The following is a 24,524-nucleotide window of genomic DNA, read 5'->3' on the forward strand; positions in this document are numbered from 1 at the left end:
TCCCCAGGTTCTTTTGCACCTCAAAATTTAAGAAATATTTGCGTGATCTAAAGCTCAATCATTTCTATCATACTGTGTCGCTGTGAGAGAACAGAATTTTTAACTTCTGTTCTCATATGCTGGTAAGATTTATATTTTAATTTGTTGGAAGATTTTTCCAGGCTTATCCTGTGATTTCCTTATTATGTGGTTTTGAGAATCAAAGATATGTATTAGTGGCTAGTTTGGAGTACTGCAGTGTCTTTTGATATGTAGTTTTTGTTCAGTGTTAAGAGTTAGGCTCCTGAATTTTCCCCTGCTTCTTCATATTTTATCCTCTTCCTTCAGGGAGATAATTCCATAAAGAGATGAATCTAAATGCACAGAATTATTCCAGCCTTCGTCCTTGAGGTGAGCGTTCACCCTAGCGTATATGATGTGTGTGTGTGTTTGTGTGTGTGTGCGTGTGCGTGTGATATCTTGAGATTAGGCTGATGAAGTAGCCACCCATATTAGTAGGTAGTGACCACGTGAAGATCCCTGTGGAATGTTACAAAAGAAATACAAACCGGGATATCTAAGGAATGCAGGAGAGACCCAGATACCCTTAAACAAAAGTCACAGAAAGGATAGAACACAGAATGATGTTCACGATAGTTTTATGTATCAAAACAGGCTTCTCAGAAAGCTGTCTCAGACAGTTATTTGACAAAGTTTAATTCGACTAACATTTACTGAGATCTTGTATCTGCTGTATGCTGGACAGAACAGGAAGATAGAAATAAAGATACAATCTTTTTTCTCATGATAATTTCAATCCAGCAGAAGAGGATAGCTTAATAGAGAGAAATTAAATGTGCAATCCCAGTAAGCATACTGTTGGAAATGTGTGATCAAAGAAAATCTATCATGCAAATGAATCTGGCCAAAGAGTTAGCAAAGAATCATTTTGTAAAAACTCTTTTGATAAATCTTGACTGTTATTTTTACTGAATTAGCTATTTGAGAAAGAAAAAAATATATGATTAATTTAAACTTTAGTTATCAGTTTAATGTTACCACTATTTAGAATACAGAAACTGATCTGATTTGATTGATAATGGATCTCTTTCTAAAATGTATTCTATTATAAAATTAATGTAACACATTTTTAGCAATTACGGAACATAAAAGACAAAAAACCATAATCTTCACAACTTAACATATATTTTGTTATATTCAATGGAATGATGGCATCCTCTCTTTTCGATTCTATATCTAAACACCCTGGGAGTTATTATTAAATAAATTGTGTCAAGTTAAATGGCGGGAATGCATGTAAGACAGCATTCACTGCAATTTGTTTAAAGATCCATGAAATATAATCAACAACCATTTAGTAATTTTTTTGTTTTAATCAGAGAGCTGGATCTATAATGAAATGTTTCTCTCTCGGATTTTGCCTGAAAATTTGCTCTGTTAACATACTTTGTTGTGACATTGCAATTTTTGGTTTAAATTTTGGTTTAAGATAAAAATCAACCAAGCAAAATAAAGGTATGATTAACATGAACAGAAAAGAAAAAAGTCTCTGGGGTTTATTTGCTTTTAGCTTCGTAACAATATCCCACTTCCTATTAAATTACAATATTTTGATGTATTGCAATGTAGTAGTCTTCAAATATATATCTGAATTAAATGTTGAGTTTGCTAATCTCTTCACTGCTTTCTAAAGATTGTCTTTCTTTCTGCCGAAATAATAAATGGGTAAATAGTCATGTATGGGATGCTTGCATCTTTAATATGACAACATCTTCTGTCTTAGAGGTCTATTGTGCCAGATGGAATGTTCCATAAACACTATAACAGATAAATTACATTAGATACCCTGACTAGCACAGTGACACACACAGCACCTTGATATAACTCAATTTTGTCTCTGCCTACATCTCCAACCACTACATTTTAAATCAGCAGTAGGACAGTATAAGTATAGAATGATAAATCTATCTACTATGTTTATAAAGCATTCAGCCTCTATTAATTTCCTCATAGCAATATTTATGATAATAGTCAGACCTTACAATGGCAAAGCAAAATTATTTTTCCACAAAACTATTAAAATGCAATATCTTTATGTTTGTGTATTTTAAAGATTATGAAAAGAAACAATGGAAATAAATTTAAATCTTTGTTTTGATATGTGCAATTGAGAAAATGAATTAATGTAGACATTTTAAAAAATAATTTTTTAAAGGAAATTAATAGCTTAAAGGTTGAAGAAAAGATAAATAATACTTATCATGAACTATAATGATTTTTTAGTAAAGAAGAAATATTTTCCTTCAATATATAAAGGGGGAGAGTAACAGAACTCTCAGGGCAAATAGCGACTAGATAGATGATAGATAGATGATAGATAGATATAGATAGATAGATAGATAGATAGATAGATAGATAGATAGATAGAGATAGATGAGAGAAAGAGAGAGAGAGAGAGAGAGAGAGAGAGAGAGAGAGAGAGAGAGAGGCAGACAAACAGATGGGGGGATGGGTATATAAATAGATGGACTTCGACCTAATCCTGTGAAGTCAAGAACAGCATTTTTTAAGCTTGAATAATAAAATGCCTTCTTGCATAGTCTAAATGCTTAATTTAAGCAAGCATTTCTAGTTTAAAAGCTTTACTGTAGATGTTGTTTAGATTGGAATTAACATCAAAAGTTGCCAGCAGTTAAAGATGGAATAAAAAACTTTTAAAGAAAATGATTTACTACAGAGATGGAGTTTTGACAGCCCCCTTTCCTCACAAAAACCTTCCTATCCACTGTTATCTGCCCTATTAGCCTCCAGGGCACTTCTGCGGAGGCCTGACTGTGACTGCCAAGGATTCACAGCACACCCTCCCAATGTCCCATTATGGGGAGCTTCTGTAGGAATCTGTTTCCATTCCAAAGCCAAGGCGATAATTATTTTTCCTCTAGATGTGGCTTGCCTTTACAATCTAGTTTATTATGCAGTTTAGTAGAAACCAAGAAAAGCTTAGGAAATGCCTCATGAATTCATGGATTAAAATCATTGTCTTAATTGGACACTCCTTAATCTCATGAAGGAGACAATGAAATTTATAGTTGCATGACTAAGTGCAGAAAATGATCTTTTTTTCAATGAGTGCACTAAAATTACATTTCAATGCACTAGTGGTGGTGAGTTAATTAAAACATAAAGCAATGGTAAACTATGTAAATGAGAAATTACATAAATCATAATAAAAATTTCTAAAATTAACTCCCTTTTAAAAAAGTAACTTTTCAGCAAGCATACAATTGGAAATGTGTGATGAAAGAAAATGGATCATGTAAATGAATCTGGCCAATGAGTTAGCAAAGTACCATTTTGTAAAAACTCTCAATAAATCTTGACTTATTTTTGCTGAATTAATTAGCTATTTGAGAAAGAAAAAATATATGATTAATTTAAACTTAGTTATCATAGTTTAATGTGACCACTATTTAGAATACAGAAACTGATCTGAATTGATTGATAATGAACCTCTTTTTAAAATGTTTTCTATTATAAAATTAATGTAAAACATTTTTAGCAATTACTGGAATATAAAAGAAAAATACCCACAATTTTTACAACCTAACATATATTTTCTTGTATTTTTTCAATTTTATTTCCCATTCAGCCTTCTTTTTTTTAACATCATGTAGTCAGCCGGTTTATACACAAAGGTTTTTCTTACTGTTATGGTCAGCATTTTGAGTTTACTAGCCTTTGCAATACTCAATTTTAATGGTTGAAGAATATGTAGTTTTAAACTATTCTTTTATTATTGGACATGGGTATTTTCTTATTGGTAGAGTGTTTTTATGTTGTTGTTTGTTTGTTTGTTCGTTTTTATAATTTGAATGGAATTACCACTTTAAAATGGTTATAAGAAGTAGAATTACCAGCTGAAGCACATAAACTTGAAATCTTTCTTACTTTTTGGTTATGCTTTTTTCTTGTTAGACCTTGAAAAAGAGATACTTAGTACACATTTTTAAAATACATAAGTGAATGAGTAATATTACTGTTAAGGTGTTTTTTTCTATTCTAACAGTACTCCCCCAAAAAACTAATGAAAACCGTGGAATCACAGGGAACTGAATTGGACTCCTCCTCTACTTATTTGTGACCCATGGCAAACTGCTTACATTTTCTTGGCCTTGGTTTTTCCAAGTATATAAAAGTACAGTACTAGTAACTACCTTTTGAGGGTTTTTGTTTGAATATTAAACAAGAAATTGCATGGAAAATACTTAGTACAGTGCCTAGTAAATTATGTCTCAATTATCAATATTATCGATTCCTTAAAAATTGATATTAATATTGATGATAATATATATTCAATCTTTTAATAAATTCATTAAATAGCATGTTTAAAATAGTTATCTAAAAACATATGATTATTTAATTAATACAATTCAACTAAACTATGCTGACTAAAAGGTCTTAGATGGGCTGGGCACTTTTTCGTCCTGGAATTGGCCAGTAATTTGGGCATCATGGAAACTCACTCTTTAGATCAGATATCTGTATAATTGATTGAATTGGCCAGGTAGTCAATATGAATTGGCTCTTGAGACAGTATTTATCAAATAGATGTGTCTCTGAGTGACATGTATAGCTGTAGGCATTCACATCTCACACTCCCACGATGACATGAGGATGTAATGTGCTCCTCTTAAGCTTTAATTTGGCAAGGATTCTCTGCCTCTGAAAGCAAGGCTGTGACAGCTGTCTGAGGAGGCATACAATGTAAGGGAGGAATTATACAGCTGCAAAGACAGGGCTCAGCTCTGTCATTACCATCATCATCATTTACTATTTACCAGGGTGTCCATAATGTGCCTCATGCTTTACAGGCTGCAGGCATCACTATGCCTCAGAAGAGAGAAGCAGATGAAAGTCAGCCCATGCCAAAGATGAAACAAACTCCCAGGCTTCATCCAAGGTACATGCAATATTTAGAAAAAAGCTACTCATTTCTGAGTCTTGAGAATGTACATGCTGGTGGGAAACTTCTCCGCCTGCATAACAGGCCTTCAAAAGGAGAAGCAGCAAAGGTGAGATTTAAAAATCTTTTAAAGCAATGATCCTAATATTAAAATAAATTTGAATGGTATTTTGAGGGTATGCTATTTCTTTTTTTTTTTTTTCCCAGAGGTGAAGTAAAGTGTATGAGATGTGTTGTTTTTCAAGTGCCATATTTAAGACGTTAAATCACTCTGAGAACTCATTCACATCTGGGAAGTGACTGCAGAGTCATGGCAAATAGTCTATACTGAAGCAAAAATTTATATTTCGATGTGAGCCAATACAATACAGCAATTTTTAATTCGATTATATACTTTTTTCTAACAACCTATTAACATTGTTTATTATAAAAGTAAGATGAAGTATGGAAAATATAAAAATGCATAAAAAATATAATAATAGCTAATTCCTTAAATTCACCATGTTTAACAGTTTGCATACTACATTTCCATTCAGTCATTTTTCTATTTAGAAAAGACTTTCCTTCTGAAACTTAAAATTCTTTTCATCATTAAAATGCAAGTACTTTCTCATGCAATAGTCTAATAAATTATTTCTATTATTTTTAATAGCTAATTAATAAGAATTCTTTACAATAGATAACTAGAAATTATACTCTTGGGACAAAGAAGCATGCCCATTTAAAATTGTGATGGATATCAACCAAGTCTTAAAACACACACACACACACACACACTAAAAATCCACTCCCTCAAGTAATATTTGAGAATTTCCCTTGCCAAGCCTGAATATTTGTTAAAGTTTGATGTTTTATTGTTGTTATGGTTTGCAATTCCATGATAAAAAATTGGTTATTTTTCTTAGAATTCTAAACAGTCTAAAATGGCCAATAAAAATTCTTTTATAAGTTTATTGGCCATTTTAGATTTTTTATTATGTGAATATACTGTTTATTTTACCACTTAAATTTGGCCGTCTTTTTATTTTCAGATCTGTGCTAGCTCTTTATATTTTCTAGTGTTGAAGCACAAATCGCACCAGACAAAATTAAACACAAAAGGAAGGCTTTGTTCAAGGCTATTGCAATAGGCTAGAGAGGTCATAGCTCAGTATTAACTCAACTCTGCTGAAGCGAAGAACAGGGAAAGTTTAAGTACTAGTGTAAAAGGGAGAACATAGGCCACCTGTGTTTGCTAATTAGCTTAACCCAAAGGAAAAGTAAGTTTTCTTATATATTCATGATGGAATAGTTTCACAACCTGGAAAGAGGCTCCTACCTTCCGATAGAACCTTGTAGAAGGAGGCACGCTCTCTCTTGATGTTCACTTTTCAAGGAGGTAGCTCCTAGGTTTGTGAAAAAGACATTCCTAGTTATAAAACTGGAAAGAGGCTTTTTTAAAGATTTAGAGAGGATTCTGGGACGACGGCAGAGTAGGAAGGGCTATGGATCTATCTCCTCATCTAGACAACAGTTGTATTGGACAACCTATCTGTTGTAACTATTTTGGAAAACAGGAGTCTGTTGAAAGCTTTCAACTTCCAGGGGGAAGACTCGGTTGGTAAATTGTGATTAATTTTGTTCAATTTCACCTCTTAACACAGTCGCAGCTACAACCTATTCTCTGCCTCCAGTCATGACAGATAGTTAGGCACGTGTTCCACGTATACAGCTTGAGAGAAATAGGATGGGCCAAAAGCACCTTGTCTTGGAAATATTGGGGATCAGTGCTTTGATTGCTGACTGTTGCTTCTGATGATAGAGGTGCAGACTAAAATATTGTGGCCACTGTTGTTGCACTTTCCCCCATTGTTGCAAGACCTACCCCCTCCCACTGAAGTAACTTCAGTAAAACTCAAAAGCAGTGTGAAACTCTTAAGGAGTGTGAATGAACAACTCTCTGGTCACTGCTCCTCTGGAGAAGACTGGGGATAAATAAGGTCTGTTTCTTCTCCAGGCTACCCTGGACTTCTCTTCTCCTCAGACCAATCAGGTTAGCAGTGGATTACAGGAGAATTTCTATTAGACGATCAGGCAAATCTCAGAAAAGTACACTGTGGAGAAAGGGAAGTGGAAGTCCTATCCAAATTACTTGAAGTGAGACTGTTCCTAGTTGCATTCTCTCTCCAAATCTTGCTGTCAGGCAGGTCTCATTTCTTCCCTGCAGCACTCTCTTTGGAATTCATCAGTTCTACATCCTTGGACATTCCCTAGCTAAACACATTGCCCTCCCAGAAAAAAGGGGCTTCCACCTCTTCAGATGCCTTACAAAATTGTGTGAGCATTGGGATATCTTTGGGTGCCAGATGATTCCACCACAGAAGGACACCTGTGGAGGAGGCAGAGTTCATCAAGAACCATCAAAATATTGCACATAGGTTCAGTTTCCTAAAGGTTCAATATCCAATGGTGTTAAATAGTTATATTTAAATGTTATAGTATTTTCCTTCTTTCAAATGGCTTCATATAATTTATAAATTCAACATTATATAATTTATAAATTCAATATTAAATTCAATGTTATTTAATTTATAAATTCAATGTTAATATAATTTATGATTATTTAGAGATGTGTGCTTATATCATGGATTGCATGTGAATATCTAAAAAAAACATAAAATTTCAGAGCCTTTGGTGCTTTAGGGAGGGGGAGCTGGTCATATATACTCACAGGTAAATGCTTAAAAATGTAAAAATAATGGTAATAATACCTTATATTATAAAATGTAAACATACATGATCACATATACTGTTACATCTGAGTCTCACAACATGCTTAGAGGGTAGGTTCAGTTGTTATTACCCCCACTTTACAAATAAGAAACAAGTTTAGAAAGAAGAAATTACTTTCTTAATGACATATACAGGCACAATAGCTGGATTTCGAACCCAGTTTTTCTAATTTTGTGATTGTAACTCTTTCAAATACGCTCTTCTATCCTTCTATTTAAGTAGACAAGGAGCAATATCGTCACTATGTTCATTACATTTTTTAAGAGCTAACATTAGGAAAATGAACAATTAGCTAGCTCACTATTATAGAACCAAAAACATTGTTACTTCTTATTCGAGAAGGCAGAAAAATTATATTAACAGAACCTTGAACTAATGAATAACCTTTTGTCATGAATTATAATGTAACACCTGTAACATTTAGCTATAACAATATTTTACTTTAGAGGAGCTTTTCTTATGTGAAAATCAAGCAGAAAGAAATACTGAAAAAAGTCTTAATGGAAATCATTACACAGATGACCTACACTTGCAGAATATTTATAAGTTAAAAAAAATTCTATTTTCCCATTTAAGAAATAAAAGAAAGTAAGACAATTTTGGTCGGAGGTAATCTTGAGTAGCCATTGATGGCTCAATTGGACATAATTGGAATCTATGTGTTCATTCTCCTTCCTCCATTCTTGTGATTCCTCTTCCCCATTTCTCTTACATCACCTGAGGTGTCTCCATGGCAGGGTCCATCCAGACATGAGTGTTCTCTAAGGATATGCATTTTGGAGTGGTCTTTACTATATTTGAAGGTGGCATTAGTTCTGTGGGCGGGGGAGAAAAACAAACACAAGGCACTCTTTAATCATAAGCTGAACTTCCAGACAACAGGTGCTACCCCTACTGTATCATTGGGCCATATACTTTCTGTTTTGTAGGCACTAGTTAGTATATATAGAATAATGGATATTCCTTCTGAGTATTAAAAGGTATAAGAAATACTTGAATGCACTGGAGATGGAAACTTGTTCTCTTGTTATATTAAGAGGCTAGATTGTATTTTCTTATTTCATAGTTGCTTTTTTCTATCCAAAATTCTTCAGAAACATAGGTCATTTGATTTTCTTATAGCAATTTAGGGAGAATAACACATGGCATATAGTTGACAACGCATTGGGATATCAAGTATACATTTGTGAGAGAAAATACCCTTTTTGAGAGAATAGGTAATTTTCAACATGCAAAACCACTCTGACAAAGCGAGCTGGATAAATTGGCTATTTCAGGTCAGCTTGGCTGCCCTGATGTTGTATTGAATGCAGAACAATGTCATAATAACACTGTATTTTAAATCTACAATCCCAGGCACTATAGAAGAAGACCCCTACGTGCTAAACAAGATTAATAGCAGTGAAAAAGTTGGTGTACAATAAACTTGCAAATAATTTAGCTATTCCAAGTGAATTCACAATATACCTTTAGTGTGGAAATAACATACCACAATAAAACGAATCTTAAATAAGCACATATATTGAATAATATGTATATAATTTAAATTATATATTTATAAATAAATTAAATTTATATGTATGTGTGTATATATATAATTTTTAAAAAATGAAGTTGCCTGGTATAGCAGTGTGTCTGTCTACTCATAGCCAGGAGGGCCCATTTCCCTTCATCAGCAGGACAGATAGAATCCTCCTGATTCTTTTCTTTTCTTTCTTTCTTTCTTTTTTTTTTGTCTTCAACTGTTCTGAAGCTCTTTGTTAGGCATTCAAAGCCAGATTAGGAATCCAGATAAACAAACTATAGTCCCTGTTTTTTAATTAAGATTAGGAAGCAGCCATAGGAGTTCTTTAAAAATAAATTGCAGCCCACTTTCTACAAAAGACAATTAGGAAACTAGGGGACAATGAGAAATAGAATGGAGAAGTAAAGGACGTGGGAAAATGCGTTGGATGATACTATTGATTCTTACCAAAAATTCATTTGTTCTTTGTTGCGAACATTTTTGTTAGGAGAATCTCCATCAAGTGTAACATGTTTCCAATGAATGTCCTCAAGGCAACAGGAGGAAAAACTCTCTCTGTGTCGCAGCAAATGCTAACCCTGAAATTGAACAGGAGCGATCAATTCAAGTCCAAACAATAACATTTAAACAAATAATAAGAAAGACTCCAGGTCACGGAATGATATAAATAAAAGGCATTCTCTCAAGAACTGAGAAAGTTTTGGGTTTAAAAAAGAAATCCAGTGAAAAGAAACCTGTTGAAAAGTGTAATTGTATTTCAAAATAATTCATTTTTAGAAAAAAATGCAAGTTTTTTCTTTGTTACACATCCAATTCAGAACAGAATATTGAACCTGAGTATATAGAAGATAGCAAGGGCTACTTTGGAGGATTTTCATTACAATTGCTTTGATTGTCTTTGTTAGGATTACTTGTAAGATCTTAGAGGGGGATGATTTTTATCTCCGTTTTATTTCAGAGAAGAAAATGAACACAGAGACATCCCAATGATACATACCCAAATGGTGGAGATAGAAACATTGGTTTTTTGAGTTCTTGTTAAACATGAATTCCTATAAAACGTGTTTTTAAAGAAGCAAACGACAACATAATATTTTCATAAAATAGTTTCTGATGTAATACCAAAGTTTAATTTAAACATTGTATAATTTCTAAACTTTGGCCCTTAGATTTGAGATTTGGGGTTGACATGTTTCTGATTAATATATGGATCACCTTGAGTGAGTATGTCTCTAATATTTTAGAAGTTTTTTTCTCAGTTGTTAATTTTGAAAGAAGTCTAAAATTAGTACAAAGAATTCTTTATACTCTTTACCCAGATTCTCCAAATGTTAACTTCTTACATGATTACAGTTCAATGATCAAAATAAAGAAAAAATTTATCTTAATACAATGTTAATACTTAAATCTACAGACTAATTTTTCCAACTGACCCACAAGTGTTCTTGTACTGACCCAGGAGCCAATGCAGGATGAGAGTGCATTTTGATGCCATGGCTTTTTATTTTCCTTTAATCTGGAAAGGTTCTTTCATTGAATTTTGTCTTTCATAGCCTTGACATTTTTTGAGAGTACTACTGAATAGTTAAATTGTGAATGTTTCTTAGTTTGACTTAGTCTGATGTTTTTTCATGACTATATAATTTTGGTAAGAATACTATATAAGTATTCCATGTCATCTCACTGCATCATGCTTATCTCAGGTTTATATCGCTTATATGTCTTATTATTGGTAAAGTTAAGGTAGTATCTGCCAGATTTCTTCTCTGTAAAATTACTTTTCTTCCCTTTGTAATTAGTAAGTATCATTTGGGGAGATGCTTTGAAATTATGTAAATATTTTTTTTTTCTCATTAGACTTTTACCTAGCATCCACAGATAATTCTTCACAGAAACAATTATTATATTTCATTCCTTCTAAATTTATCAGTTGGAATTCTGCTTTAAGGAAGAACCATCCCCGCCCCACCATTTAGTCTCTCTCAATTTTTTTAATCTGTATGAATTCATGGCTTCATATTTTAGTCTATGGGTAATAATACAATACTACCATTATTTATTTTCTTTCTTAACTTTTTTGCTCTAGGACAATTTCGAAAATTAATGTTAGAAGTGGCAAAAAAAAAAAACAACAACAGGCTATGAAGGTAAATTAGTGTGAACTGGTAAGGTCCCTTTTAGGGTTAAAGTTCTCTGTTCAGGATGTTCCCACACATTGGAATGTGCCCAAGGTACAATTTGCTATCACTCCTTTCTTTGCCTTAGTTATATTCATGAAATGAACCCAGAGACAATTACTGGGTTTAAAAAATGTTTTTTTCTGAGCTGAGGTCTGATGATCTTTCCTTAGGCTAAATCCTTGGGCTCAGCTAGCCACTTGCCTTTCTCTACTTTTAACCTTGCCTCAGGCTATCACCCAGATCGCTTCACATATTCATTTCTTATATACCCTTGAAAAGCCCAAAACACAAAAAGTTCTTTTAGCTTTAGGTTTCTAATTTATCAAAATAAGAACATCACCATCAGATGTCCAATCAGATGTCCTTTCACAATGTACAGGCTGTTTTTTGCATTCTCCTAGGTGCAGATTCTGAGACCAGGATTCATTTGTAAGTGGTCTGTTTGGGAAGTTCAGCTAACACAAGTAGAGACACAATAAAAGGAATGGAAAACAGCCAAAGAAAGGTGTGCTATTAAGCCAGCTGTCACACTGTGCAATTTAAGCTAAATCTTGCTTGGACTCTGGAAATTGATACAAAACACACACATCATAATTAACCAACAACAACAACAACAAAAACAGTATCTGCAGAGCTCCAGGTACTAGCAATTGGGTACTGCCAGCGGACACCTAAAGATGCAGAGTTATAGGTGGGGCATTGACAAGGTCCGCTACCCAAATTCTTTTGCACATTTTATTTAACGCTCAAAAAGAATCATGCCAAAGAGGTAGAATAAATGGCACTTTCCTTTTATAAGTTAAGTAGCTAAAATTTGAACAACCCAAGTGATAGGCTTAAGGTCATATACTGTAATGTATGCACATAAAGGATAGAGCTAGGCAATTGCAGAACACACAGAAAAAATACAAAGTCTTCGCTTTCCTTTTCTAGAGCTCAGAGTTGCTGGTATCAAGTTGACCCTTACAAGGAAGAGATTTACTCCTCAACTTTCTAAAGTAAACCCTGAGAACTCTTAGCCATATGAAATCTTCAGACTTACTTCAAAGTGCAAAATAGCATGAACCGTTTCTATTTCTCAGTGATTTACATACATTTTACTTCTCTCCTCAGTTGATACCACTGAGTAATGACCTATATTTCATTTCTTGCTGGTTTTACCTGCATACTAGGCAGTTCCTATTAAAATCCTAATGTACCAAAGCAAAGGTAAATGGCTGATCAGGAGATGGGCACGTACAGCCTAAAGTTTCCTTCGAGTCATCCACCATGAGATATAGTCAAGCTAATGCCTTGAATAAAAAAAAAAAAAAAAAAAGAAGAAGAAGACATGCTTGAACTAATTCAGCACTGGAAATAAAGAAAGTGTTCCATATTTTTAATAGAACATAAATGCAATTACAGATCTAAGAAAAAATAACAGAATTATTGAGCAGTCAAAATGTTCTGATAAGGACATTAATTCATTCATTTATGTACTCAGCTTATCCGTTACACTTCACCTATTGAATCCCTGTTATTTGCTTGATCTGTGATAAGCACCAACTACAAAAATACATGTGACTGTCTCTGCTTTTATAGAACTCACTCTTAAGAAAGTGTAGGCTGAAAAGAACTTCCTTGCAAGTTGGAAACATTCATGATGCAGCATGATGCCATCTACAGTGGAAAACATTGTGGTAGCAAATTAAGCTGGAATGATAAATTGGGTCCAGATTTCGAAGGACCTTGAATGTCATAACAGGGATTTGAGATTATTTTGGGTAACAAAGAATCACAGATTTTACTTTAAAGCAATGAGACTCAAATAGTAATATCAAAAAAAGTGACGAAATACCTCCTCTTCAAACAATTAAGCAGCCTGGTTCTTAACTACTATTCTCTACTTTAAAGAAATGTCATATTATTAAAAACGACCTGTTATGATTCTATGAGCCACTTGATCACAATTTTTTAGTAACTTTCCCTTGTATGTTTTTTTAGTAGGCACACCCTTTGCTTACTGATGTTTCACCCATGACTCTGGCCCAACTGCAGAGAGCATTACACAAATCAGTAAATAAATGTGGGGAATATTGCAGACTATGGATATTTCTATTGCTTTGTCTTTCACATAATTTTTTCAAGGAAAATTTGTGAGTATGTATCTGAAGAATAATTCTCTTATTCTCTTGGCTCCGTGCAGCAATAAAAAATTAGGAGATGAGAATGGCTAAGAGGAATATCAACACCAAGAACATATAATTATTGAAGTTATGCTTCTGGTGCTATGCCAGGCACTATGGATACAATTGTGAGCAATACGGGTAGATTCATTCCAATCATCACCTGAGAATTGGGTACATGGTGAGGCAGGGATGCATCATGGAAAATGCATGAAATTTAGAGACAGAGAGATATGGATGCCACATTAACACTGAGAAAAGTGCTGACTTATCTTAGTCTTAATTCCTTACTTATAAAAGAGAGATAAGATAGCCAACTTTTTATAACTCCCAATCACTATCAGTCTCTTTCCACTTACCCTGTTCTATGCAAGAATTTATCTATTCTTAAAATTTTATGATGTGTTTCTATGTTTGTTGACTTTCTCCCCCATTAAAATACAATTTCCATCAGGGCAGAGATATTAGCAGTTTGAGCTACTGTGGTAGACATAATAACGGTCCCTCAAAAATATCCATGTCCTAATCTCTAGAAACTGAATATTATGTTATATGGTAAAGAGGAATTAAGGTGGCAGATTGATTTAAGTCTGCTAATCAGCTGTTTTTAAGATAGGGAACTTATCTGGATTGTCCTGGCCTTAAATAGAAGACTAAAGTGACGGCAATATGAGGACTCAGCCCAGCTTTTCTGGCTTCAAAGATCAAGAAATGGGTCCACAAACCAAGGAATGTAGGTGACCTGTAGAAACTAGAAATGGTAAAGAAATAGATTCTCCCCTAGAATCTCTAGTAGAAACATAAACCTGCTGACACTTGATTGTAGTCCAGCAAGATACATTTTGGACTTCTGACTTACAGTATAATAAATTTGTGTTGCTTTAAGCCACTAAATATGTGGCAACTTGTTATTCCAGCAATAAGAAACTTATATTGTGAATCAGGAATTTTTTCTCATACTACTCTGTCACTAGTGCCAAGAATAGTGACTGTACCATATCAAAAATAAAATTGTGTGTATGTGTGTGCATGTGTGTTTCATAGATTAATGAAAAAATGCACAATCAACCAGACTATAATCATGCCACAATTTAAGAGGGCACAGACAGCTGCAAGTAAAATACAGAGACATGCACATATGAGGCCAAATGAGTATCAAGGAGTTTTAATGTAAAATTATTTAAATTACTGAAATTATATCCAATATTTTATATACTATATATAGAGATACATACTATTCTATGGAAAGTATCTTAGTGCTTTGGCTTAGGAATACAAAATTTTACATAATATTTTTGTTTAAGAAAGAGAGCTGAAAGACCTTCTGATTGACTAAGTATTATCACGTGTTTTTGTCAATTACTGCCTCCCTAAACTCTTCTGGTTTTTACTGTTACATAAAAAAAAGCCTAGGCAACCTCACTAGAAAAAGAAGTAAAAGAAGCACAGTACCTTTCCAGAAGCCATGCTGATTAGGCACATTATCTTGATACTGGTATTTTCTCGGTAGCATTTCTCTCTCAGCATCACTGTCATTGTCTTCTCTAAAAGATATTGAGATTATTACAAAATCACATTTTAGTATTCAAATGCCTTTTCCTTATACTAACCATCAAGCTACTCACTAATTTCATCACAACTGTAAGAAAAAGTAGACAAAAAAATAAACAAAAATAGGCACAAATGAGCCTGGAGCATCTTTTTGCATTATAAAATAAGTGATCAATGATGGAAATATGTTTAAAATACTCTTGAGCCAGTTTGAAGGGGCTCTAAGTAGTCAAATCTGAGAAAATTGGAACATAAAAATAAGTTATATTAATGAATTATAATCCATTGAATAAAATAAAAAATACATGAGTTTAAAGAGATATAAGTAAATAAATGGGAGGAGAAAAAATCTTTTTCTTAAAATGACATTGAATAAAATGACATTATTCAAGAACCTGCTATAGTTACACAGGATATTTTGGGGACAACTGATGGATTTTAATAGTTACTGGGAATTATGTGAAAATATTGAATCAATATTAAATTTCTTGATTTACATAATTATATTTTGGCTAAATAATAGAATATCCATGTTCTTAGGAAACACACACTGAAATGTTTAGAGAGAAAGGAACACACATTTTCAACTTAGTCTCAAATGGGGCAAAATATATAAAAGAGGTGAATGTAGTAAGTGGCATATGAGTTCCTTTCATTATTCTTGCAACTTTTCTGTGTTTAAAATTACAACATTTAAAGTTATAAGCAACACCAATACATTTAAGTGGTTCCAACTGTGTAGGAGAGAAAAATTGATCATATCTAATAAATTTGATGATATTTATACTTGTGGTAGGCTGAACAATATCCCTGAAAAGATATCCACATCCAAATTTCTAGAATATGTTACTTTACATAGTAAAAAGGGACTTTGCAATGTGATTAAGTTAAAGATCTTGATATAGGGAGATTATCCATTATCCAGGTGGGCCCAATATAATCACAAGGGTCCTTTCAAGAGAGAAAGAAGAGAGTTACAGTCACAGAAGATGTGATGACAGAAGTAGAGGGTCAGAGTCAGAGAGAGATTTGAAGTTACTACTCTGCTAGCATTGAAGATAGAGGGAAAAGCCATGAGCCAAGGAATATAGGCAGCCTCTAGAAGCTGGAAAAGGCAAGCAAACGGATTCTCTTCTAGAGCTTCTGCTGACACTTAATTATGATCCAATGAAACCCATTCGGACATTTACCTCCAGAACTCTGAGACAATATATTTTGTGTTATTTAAAGGTACATTTGTGGTTAATTCATTATAGCTGCAATAAGAAACTAATATAATACCCTATGATCAGTATTTCTATTTTGAGGTATAGACTTTAAAGAAACTCTCATTCATGTGGCCAAGATATTCTGAAACTATTTGTCATAGGAATATTTGGAACAATTGGATATCCATCAATAGTGAAATAGATATTCTAGTTCTCTGATGGAACACCAAATGATCAGAAAAAATGTCAAAATGGATAAATCACAAAAGTACAATGTTGAGTGAAAAGAAAAAAAAAAGATTTGCTCTATAAGGTATGATACCATATATTTAAATTCTTAAAACATTGAAAATAGTACTCTGCATTAATGATACAGACAAATGCAAAGATGTATGCCAATAATATTGAATCAAAAATGGAAAAGACACACTTTCAATTAAGTGTTACAACTGGAGGAAAGAGAAGGATTGAGATTGAAGAAGGAATGTCCAGACGATTTAATAGAATAAACTCAAAGTTACTAAGACACGATTAATAGATATGAACGGTGAGTAGAGAAGAATTGGTAACACTGATATTTTAAAACTCAAATAAGTGAATATCTGTTGATAACTGTAAGCAAGAGTGGTAATAAAGAAGGAAGAAGAGCATGTTTTGGGGGAAATCTAATAATTCCTAATTTTGCTCTCCAGAGTTTGAGTACTTTCTGTAAGTTGTACTCTGGAAATGATGCAAAAATACCTACTATATTACCATTGTCCTCAAGATGATTATATTCTAGACCAGGAGTAGGCAAAATTATTCTGTAAATGGTCAGATAGTAAATATTTTAGTCTACTTAAGCCATATGGTCTCTGTTGCAACCACTAAGTTCTGCTGTTATCACATGAAAGCAACCATAAACAGTACATAAATGAATGGGTGGGGCTGTGTTCTAATAAAACTTTATTTACAAATTCAGGCAGCAGGTTAAATTTGGACCACAAGACATAATTCACTGTCTCTCACATTAGACTAAATATTTTACATTTTTTCACACAATAATGGCTAGAGTTTTACCACCCTATTGATCGAAAAAATACACATGCACATATAAGTTTATGGGTTCCTTTCATAATTCTATTTCTCCCTAGGGGCTGAAGATTTTCATTTGGGGAACCAATGTTATGGTGGAAATAAATTACATGTACAAATAATTAAAACAGAATTGAACATACAAGAAAAGAACATACAACATAAAGAATTGAACATACAAGAAAAGAAATTTGAGCAAAGGTCTTTGGGAATTTACTTGGAGGAGTAATCAATAGGGTGTTGGAGAATGCTTGAGATATAAGTGGGGTTGTGCCTGGATATGTAGAAGCATGCTGAAAATTACATGGAGCTCCCAAATCATGTGGTGTATCAGCAAGGAAGAAGAGAATAGGGTTGTTGTTCGGCGATAGCATAGGTTATATGAAGGGGAGAGAGATTAAAATTTTCTCGGAATGTAATTTGGAAATGATATGTTGAAGGGCCTTAAGTGCCAAGTCTAAGATGTATGTTTCTGGTACCAGAAATTTCTTACTACCACATAAATCTTAGGATACTCCATTAATTTGCACCGTAAGACATATATATGCTTAATTTCCCAAGGAAGTGGTGGAAATTGCTTTCAGGGTACAGTGGGCTTTTTAAAAAGATATTTTTATTTTATTATTTTTTGCCTTAGATAGAACATTGAAGAAAAATGTGTTTATAAACTCCAAGACCTTTTAAGATATTAAATGCATTTTTAAAAACTGATGAATAATAATGAAAATGACCTAAGAGGTTTCTCGCTCTTTTTGCCAGCTTATTGTTGTTCATGTTAATAAACTTTGCTGTATGTACTCTACTCTGGTTTAACAATGCACTAGGAATGAAACTATTGAAATAATTTGCAGTTTCTTCCATTGACAAGTCATCACTCTAGTCAGATCAATTTTTGTTATTTTCAGAGTAAATTCTTCTTTCTTACCATTAGCCTGTAATGCCTCGCTTTGTTCCTAAGAAAGAAAATGATTCTTTTTTCTCTTTAAAGTTTATTTATTTCACCTTTTTGTATGCTTTCCTCATGTAGTTCCATAGTTCATCATTAAATCATATAATACTATGCAAATCCAGCAACATAAGTACATCTGTCTTCTGTTACTTCCTCCTATAATGCACTATGTTGCAAAAGAAAAGCCCAAGGGTATCACCAAAAAATTGCCTTCTGTGTTTCTTCTCATTTGTTGGAGTTTGATATAAGAAATAGTGTTTGCTGTCTGTCTATATCAGCAGTTCCCAACTGTTTGGAGCACCAGGGACCTGTGGTCCTATGAGAATCTAATGCCGGATGATCTGAGGTGGAGCTGAGGCAGTGATGCTACCACTGGGGAGTGACTGCAATTACAAGTGAAGTTTCCCTTGCTCCCTGACCACTCACCTCCTGCTGTATGGCCTGGTTCCTAACAGGCCATGGACCGGAACCGGTCTGCAGCCCAGAGATTAAAAATCCCTGGTCTATATGACAGAAGAATAACAATTTTAAAAGAATTTAAAATGAAAAAAAATACCGCCAACCAAAAAATCATGGCTTTTTCAATTTTCAGGCTGAAAGCATGTTTGGGATCATTTGTGTGCTTGTGTATTTGGGAGATGTGTGTGTGTGTGTATGCAGATGAATATTCCAGTATTCTAATTAACTAAAAGAAAATAATATTAGCAAGAAGCAATTAATATACATACTGTATTTAAGTAGCCAGTATCTTTACTTACAAAGAACCACTTGATTTGGGGTGTACTTATGGTTTAATAGACTTTTGCAGAAATCAATTATAAAACAAAGTGGGAGTCTTGTAGGAATAAAGAGAAATGTGGAGGAGAAAGGTCGAATTAGGTGACAAAAAGGAGAAAGAGTGGTATTTGTAATAACCTTTAAAGTATTCTTTCTCTGACACTTGAACACTTGATTCTAATTTGCTATTGTCATAACAATGTACTCTCTCTGAATTGACTCCCAAATTGCCCATCCTTGCTCATAACTCTGGTATGTTTTTCGCTCATGTATAGAATCTTTCAATATATTATCATTTTATGGGTGTCTCCTTTATTTTTCCATCCAGGTCATTGATAATAGAATGCAACCCATGTTAAATACAACCCCATTTGTCACATGAAACAATCTAGGTGTTGTTTGACCAAGTGAAATCATAAAAAAGGAATTCAGCCAATTTTGGATCAATTCTTTAAAGTCAAAATGTCTTGAACCTGCATTAAGAAACTTCATAGATCCAAATTCAAAATACACAACATAGTCTTTCCCATTGTTATGTACTAATTACATCAACAGAAGCAATAAAATCCGTTTGGTTTACTTGTTCTTTATAAATCTAAGCACTTCTTTATTCATGACTCTTTATGAGGTTGATATTTGGAAGATTTCTTCAGTATTTTCAGTAGTAGAATTTCTATGATATTTAATTCATAATTCAAAATAAGTTAGCAAACATTGAAATTTCTATTTTAAACAATTTAGGTCAACATTAATTATTAACTTTATAAATATAGATTAACAGCCAACATAATCTATTTCATTTTGAAGTATTCATATAGTTGAATTGAACCATGCTATAATTTTATGCCTTGTCTTTTTATGTTAGTATTACTCTCTGAACTAAATGGACATATGAAACTGCTCTGTGCTCCCAATTTTGGGAAACATGTTAGAGCAACTATGATTTTTCACTTACATTCAGAATTCTTCAGATGTACATAACAGATGTACAGTAAATTTATTGTCTTTTCCTATCTCTCTTCATATGAATTTTAATAAAATATAAGCTGTTAATCTGTTTATGTTTCTATTTTATATGTTTATTATGAAAGACCATTAGGAAAAAATCACTACTTGATATCTAAAACTTGCTATTACTACCAAATATCAATATATTTTTCTTACATGAAGCAGTGTGGATAATAAACAGTCTATGACTTTTAGTTCATGTTTGTAAGTCAGACAAGACAAACTTTGCTGGTTTGTATGTTGCATGATTTCAATAAGAAGCTGAACCTGAAGAGTCAGCACACAATTTGTTTGTAATTCACACATGTTGTTTTTTATGTTTTTCTAAAACAAACAAACAAACATTAAAAAATAAGAAAATAATTTTCCATCAGTGCCCAGACCAAAGGAAGAAATGTTTGCAACTAGAGATCATCATGGGTCCTTAATTTCTTCCCTGAAATAAATTTTTAGGGAAAGTAAAATATTTTAGAATATTTTTTCCCCTTAGAACAGGCATGAGGTTGTTCTTATAACAGATCAGCTCTAGGTTCTGAAAAAAAAGTCACAAACCTAACAAAGCTTGTTCTGTAACACCTCTAGGTCCAAGACTCTTCAGACCATTGAAAGATTCCATATTTGACAGAAGCTGGAAGCAATATCAAATATATATATATATATAGTATGTATATATATATATATATATATATATATATATATATATATATAGTACTAGTCATGATAATTTATAAATATTAGAGGAAGAGAGACAGACAGAGTTCTAAAGGACCAATTGAGCTTTTGTCCAGAGAAGAAAGACAACATCATTAAATTTTTAAGCATTATTTATATAATTTTATTACAAAGGTAATACTTATCCTCAATCAATGGACAAATATATACTGAGTATCTACAGTATAAGACTGTGTGATAGGCATTGTGGGATAGGCCATATGGGAGGTAGAATTCTAAGATGGACATCAAGATTCCTGCTCCCTGCTGCACACACCTCATTTCATCCTTTACGCTGGTTGTGGGCAGAAATATGTAGATATGATGGTATATTGGTCCAGGGATTTTGTAGGTGCAATGATGTTACTAATCAGTTGACTTTGAGTTAATCAAAGTTAACTCACTAGACCAACAGGAAAGGAGTACACGAAGAGAGAAAAATGGAAAGGAGATGACAGAAGGAATATTTCTATTGTCATAGGATTAGCACAAGGTATTCCAAAGCTAGGAAAGGAGGATAGCAGGAGAGCTTATGGAGAAGAAAACAGGTTGATCATCACTGGGTTTCCAAGGTGCTTTGGAAACATCAGCAGCAGATTTAGGTTAGGAATTTTTTGAGAGTGATTCTGGAGATAAAACAAAATGCTTTAATACTGATTAAAAAGCTCATTTGGTCCTGCTTTGTCCACCTTGCTATCTTCACCTGACTCTCGTGGAGCCAACAGCCTCAATATACATATATTACTATAGTTGTGCCCACTATCTGGGGGGAATATGTTCCAAGACCCCCAATGCCTGAAACCACAGATAGTAATGAACCCTATACATACTGTTTTTCCTATACATACCAATGATAAAGTTTAATTTCTAAGTTAGGCACAGTAACAATAAAAACTATAACTAATAATAAAATAGAAGCATTTTAGAGCTTTTCTTAGGCATATCTGAATTGCCAGCATCACTATCATGCTTTGGGGCCATTACATATTAAGTAAAATAAGGGTTACATGACAGAAGCACTGCAATATTGTGACAGTCAATCTGATAACCTAGATGGCTACTAAGTGACTAACCGGCAGAGAGCATATACAGCCCGGATATGCTAGACAGAGGGATGATTCACATCCTGACTGGGAGGGAGCAAGACAGCTTGAGATTTTATCGCCCTACTCCAAATAGCATGCAATTTAAAACTTATGAATTGTTTATTTCTGAAACTTTCTGTTTAATATTTTCACACTGCAGTTGACTGCAATAATTGAAATTGCAGAAAGCGAAACCCTATATAAGAGGGAACTACTGTACTTAGCCTTGTTTCTAACAAACCATGCTTGGTTTTACCTCTGTACCTTTGCAAACACTGTTTTAGTTCATTTTTAGGCTTCCCCAGTCAGGCTGATCTGCCCATATTTACAAGGAGCTTCCATTGGACATAGTGAATATCTCTGTGATAGTATTGATCATGCTGTTTTGTGATTATTACCTTATCTGTCTCCCTCACTCCACTATGGCCACTTTGAACTTATAAAACAGGTTTTTAATCTCTTTAACTTTGGCCTATCAAACATCTGACACATATTAAGTGAATAAGATCAGCTTTTATGAATGAATTGGTGTGACCAAATATTCATTTTTTTAAAAACAGTGTGAAACATTAGTTTCTCATTCTGTCAGTATTTCCCTCACTAGAGTTCAAAAAGACATAGATATTTTATGAAGACCTCTAAAGAAGTAGGTGGTGCAATCCAACAGACGTCTTGAGAATAAGGGAGTTGGTACAGTGCCACAAGAAAGTGTCATAACTGGAAGTAGGTTTGACTTGCTGTGGCTAAAGTAAATCAAAACAGAGAAAAAAGTTGCAAAGGCTACAGTCAAAGATTTGCCAAACATGCTGCAAGGGGATTTTTTTTTTTTTTCTAATTTTTTGCAGTCTCTTTAGAATATGAAGTGTCAAGTGTAAAGTACTATGAATGGTACATAGAAACTTCAGCTGATCTTTCTATTTAAATGTAAACCTGATGCTAGAACAGACTCTATTTTGAAATATGACAATACCTTCTGATCTCTTTTCCTTTGTACTTCATTATGGAGTACATTTTCAGGATAATAGGATGTCTCGCTTTTAGTATCACATCTGTTCCTGCTCCATTGTCTTCACTTGAAATCATAATTTCCTCTTTGGAAATGTACAATTGATGGCAAGTAGAGATGATTATGATGTAATAAACAGAAACGATGACTTCAGGTGGGTAATAATAGTTAAGAAACCAAGGCTTTTGCTTCCAAGTAAATTCCTCTGCTGATTAAAATGAGAAAAAAGAAAACCAAAGTATGTGCAAAGCTTGAGTGAAATGGCCTCAGAATTGAATGCTTTCTCTTAGTCAGATCATCTATGAGTTGAGGGTGTCTATTCCTCATGGTTTGTGTCACAGTTGTTATGACTAAATACATTTATATTGTCACGTATAAATATAATGTGTGTGCATAAATTTTAAATCACTTTCAGTTTATTATTAGATAATATAGGGAGTAGGAATATTCTTTGGAATGGATATGAATTGAATACTGGCTGAAACATTTTGTTTTGTGACTTTGGAAGTATTATTTAATTACTGTGAGCATTAAAGCTGGAGCAATACTTCAGGAAAACTTCAGATGAAAATAGCTTCTTTGTTCTGAAAATTTTAGACAATGTTTGCAAATGCATGGGCCAGATGTCTGACCCATGAAAGTGCTCAAGATACAGCAGTTAGTATTATGATGATGATGATGATGATATGAAAAATCATCCCCAAACCTTATATGATAGCTCTGCATTTTTAGTTTTTAGTTTCTAGTATTTAGTATTGTTCTTGCCAGTGTTCATCTCAGGTCTCTCGGTTCTGAGTCCACATTTTGCCTTTCATCACAGGTAATCGAGCTTCCATTTTCCTACCTGCTTATACCTGTGTGCCCAAACATTGGCTTCTACCACCTGAACTTGTACACAATAGCATTTTAAGAGCTTAAAAAATTGATAGACTCTTCTTGAATACAAATTCTTATGGAGCTCTAATTTTGGCTAACTTTATAAATATATATTATAAATATAAAAATAATAAATATAATTTAATACATATTATGTTTCTTAACGACATATACACATATAAAATTAGGTATAGATTTTTCCTGCTTAAAGCTCTTTAAAATTGTAAATAACAAAAATTAACAAATTAATGATGAAAATTCTACCAATTAAAAAATATATCAATATAATCCTGACTCCTAACACCCATATATTGACTTTGTCATTTGATTTTTAAAACAGGAAAATGGAAATATAAGATATGTACCCTTTTGTATCTGGCTTCTTTTGCTGAACATTTGGTTTCTGAGATCTAGCCATGTTGTCACCAGGATGAATGAATTCTGACCATTCTGTTTTCTCTTGTATTATTAGCTCAAGATTTAATTTCTCAGAAAAGGATCTGTTATTGCACATCGTGGTGGATATTGTAATGCACCATGGACACACCCCTTCAGAAATGAAGAACATATTCCCCCGACTGCAGAGAGCACTGTTAATAGAAAGCCCTGGCTAACAGCCACTGTGGGGCTTGCTTAGCTGAAGAAAGCTACAGTCTCCTTAATTGAAGTGGTGT

The 24,524-nt window shown here is 33.4% G+C and overlaps 1 long non-coding RNA gene across 1 annotated transcript; it reads right to left on the reverse strand.

Moving 5' to 3' along the window:
* Nucleotides 1–8,309: 8,309 nt before the first annotated feature.
* Nucleotides 8,310–15,150, reverse strand: LOC120581664 (uncharacterized). The gene is made up of 3 exons (XR_005647366.1): nt 15,058–15,150; nt 9,708–9,838; nt 8,310–8,550 (listed from the first exon to the last, which is right to left on the reverse strand). It is a non-coding gene; the product is annotated as an uncharacterized LOC120581664 (long non-coding RNA).
* Nucleotides 15,151–24,524: the final 9,374 nt, after the last annotated feature.

The sequence above is a fragment of the Pteropus medius genome, unplaced genomic scaffold (assembly GCF_902729225.1).
Source record: "Pteropus medius unplaced genomic scaffold, Ma_sr-lr_union100, whole genome shotgun sequence".
In the NCBI taxonomy this organism is placed as follows: Eukaryota; Metazoa; Chordata; class Mammalia; order Chiroptera; family Pteropodidae; genus Pteropus; species Pteropus medius.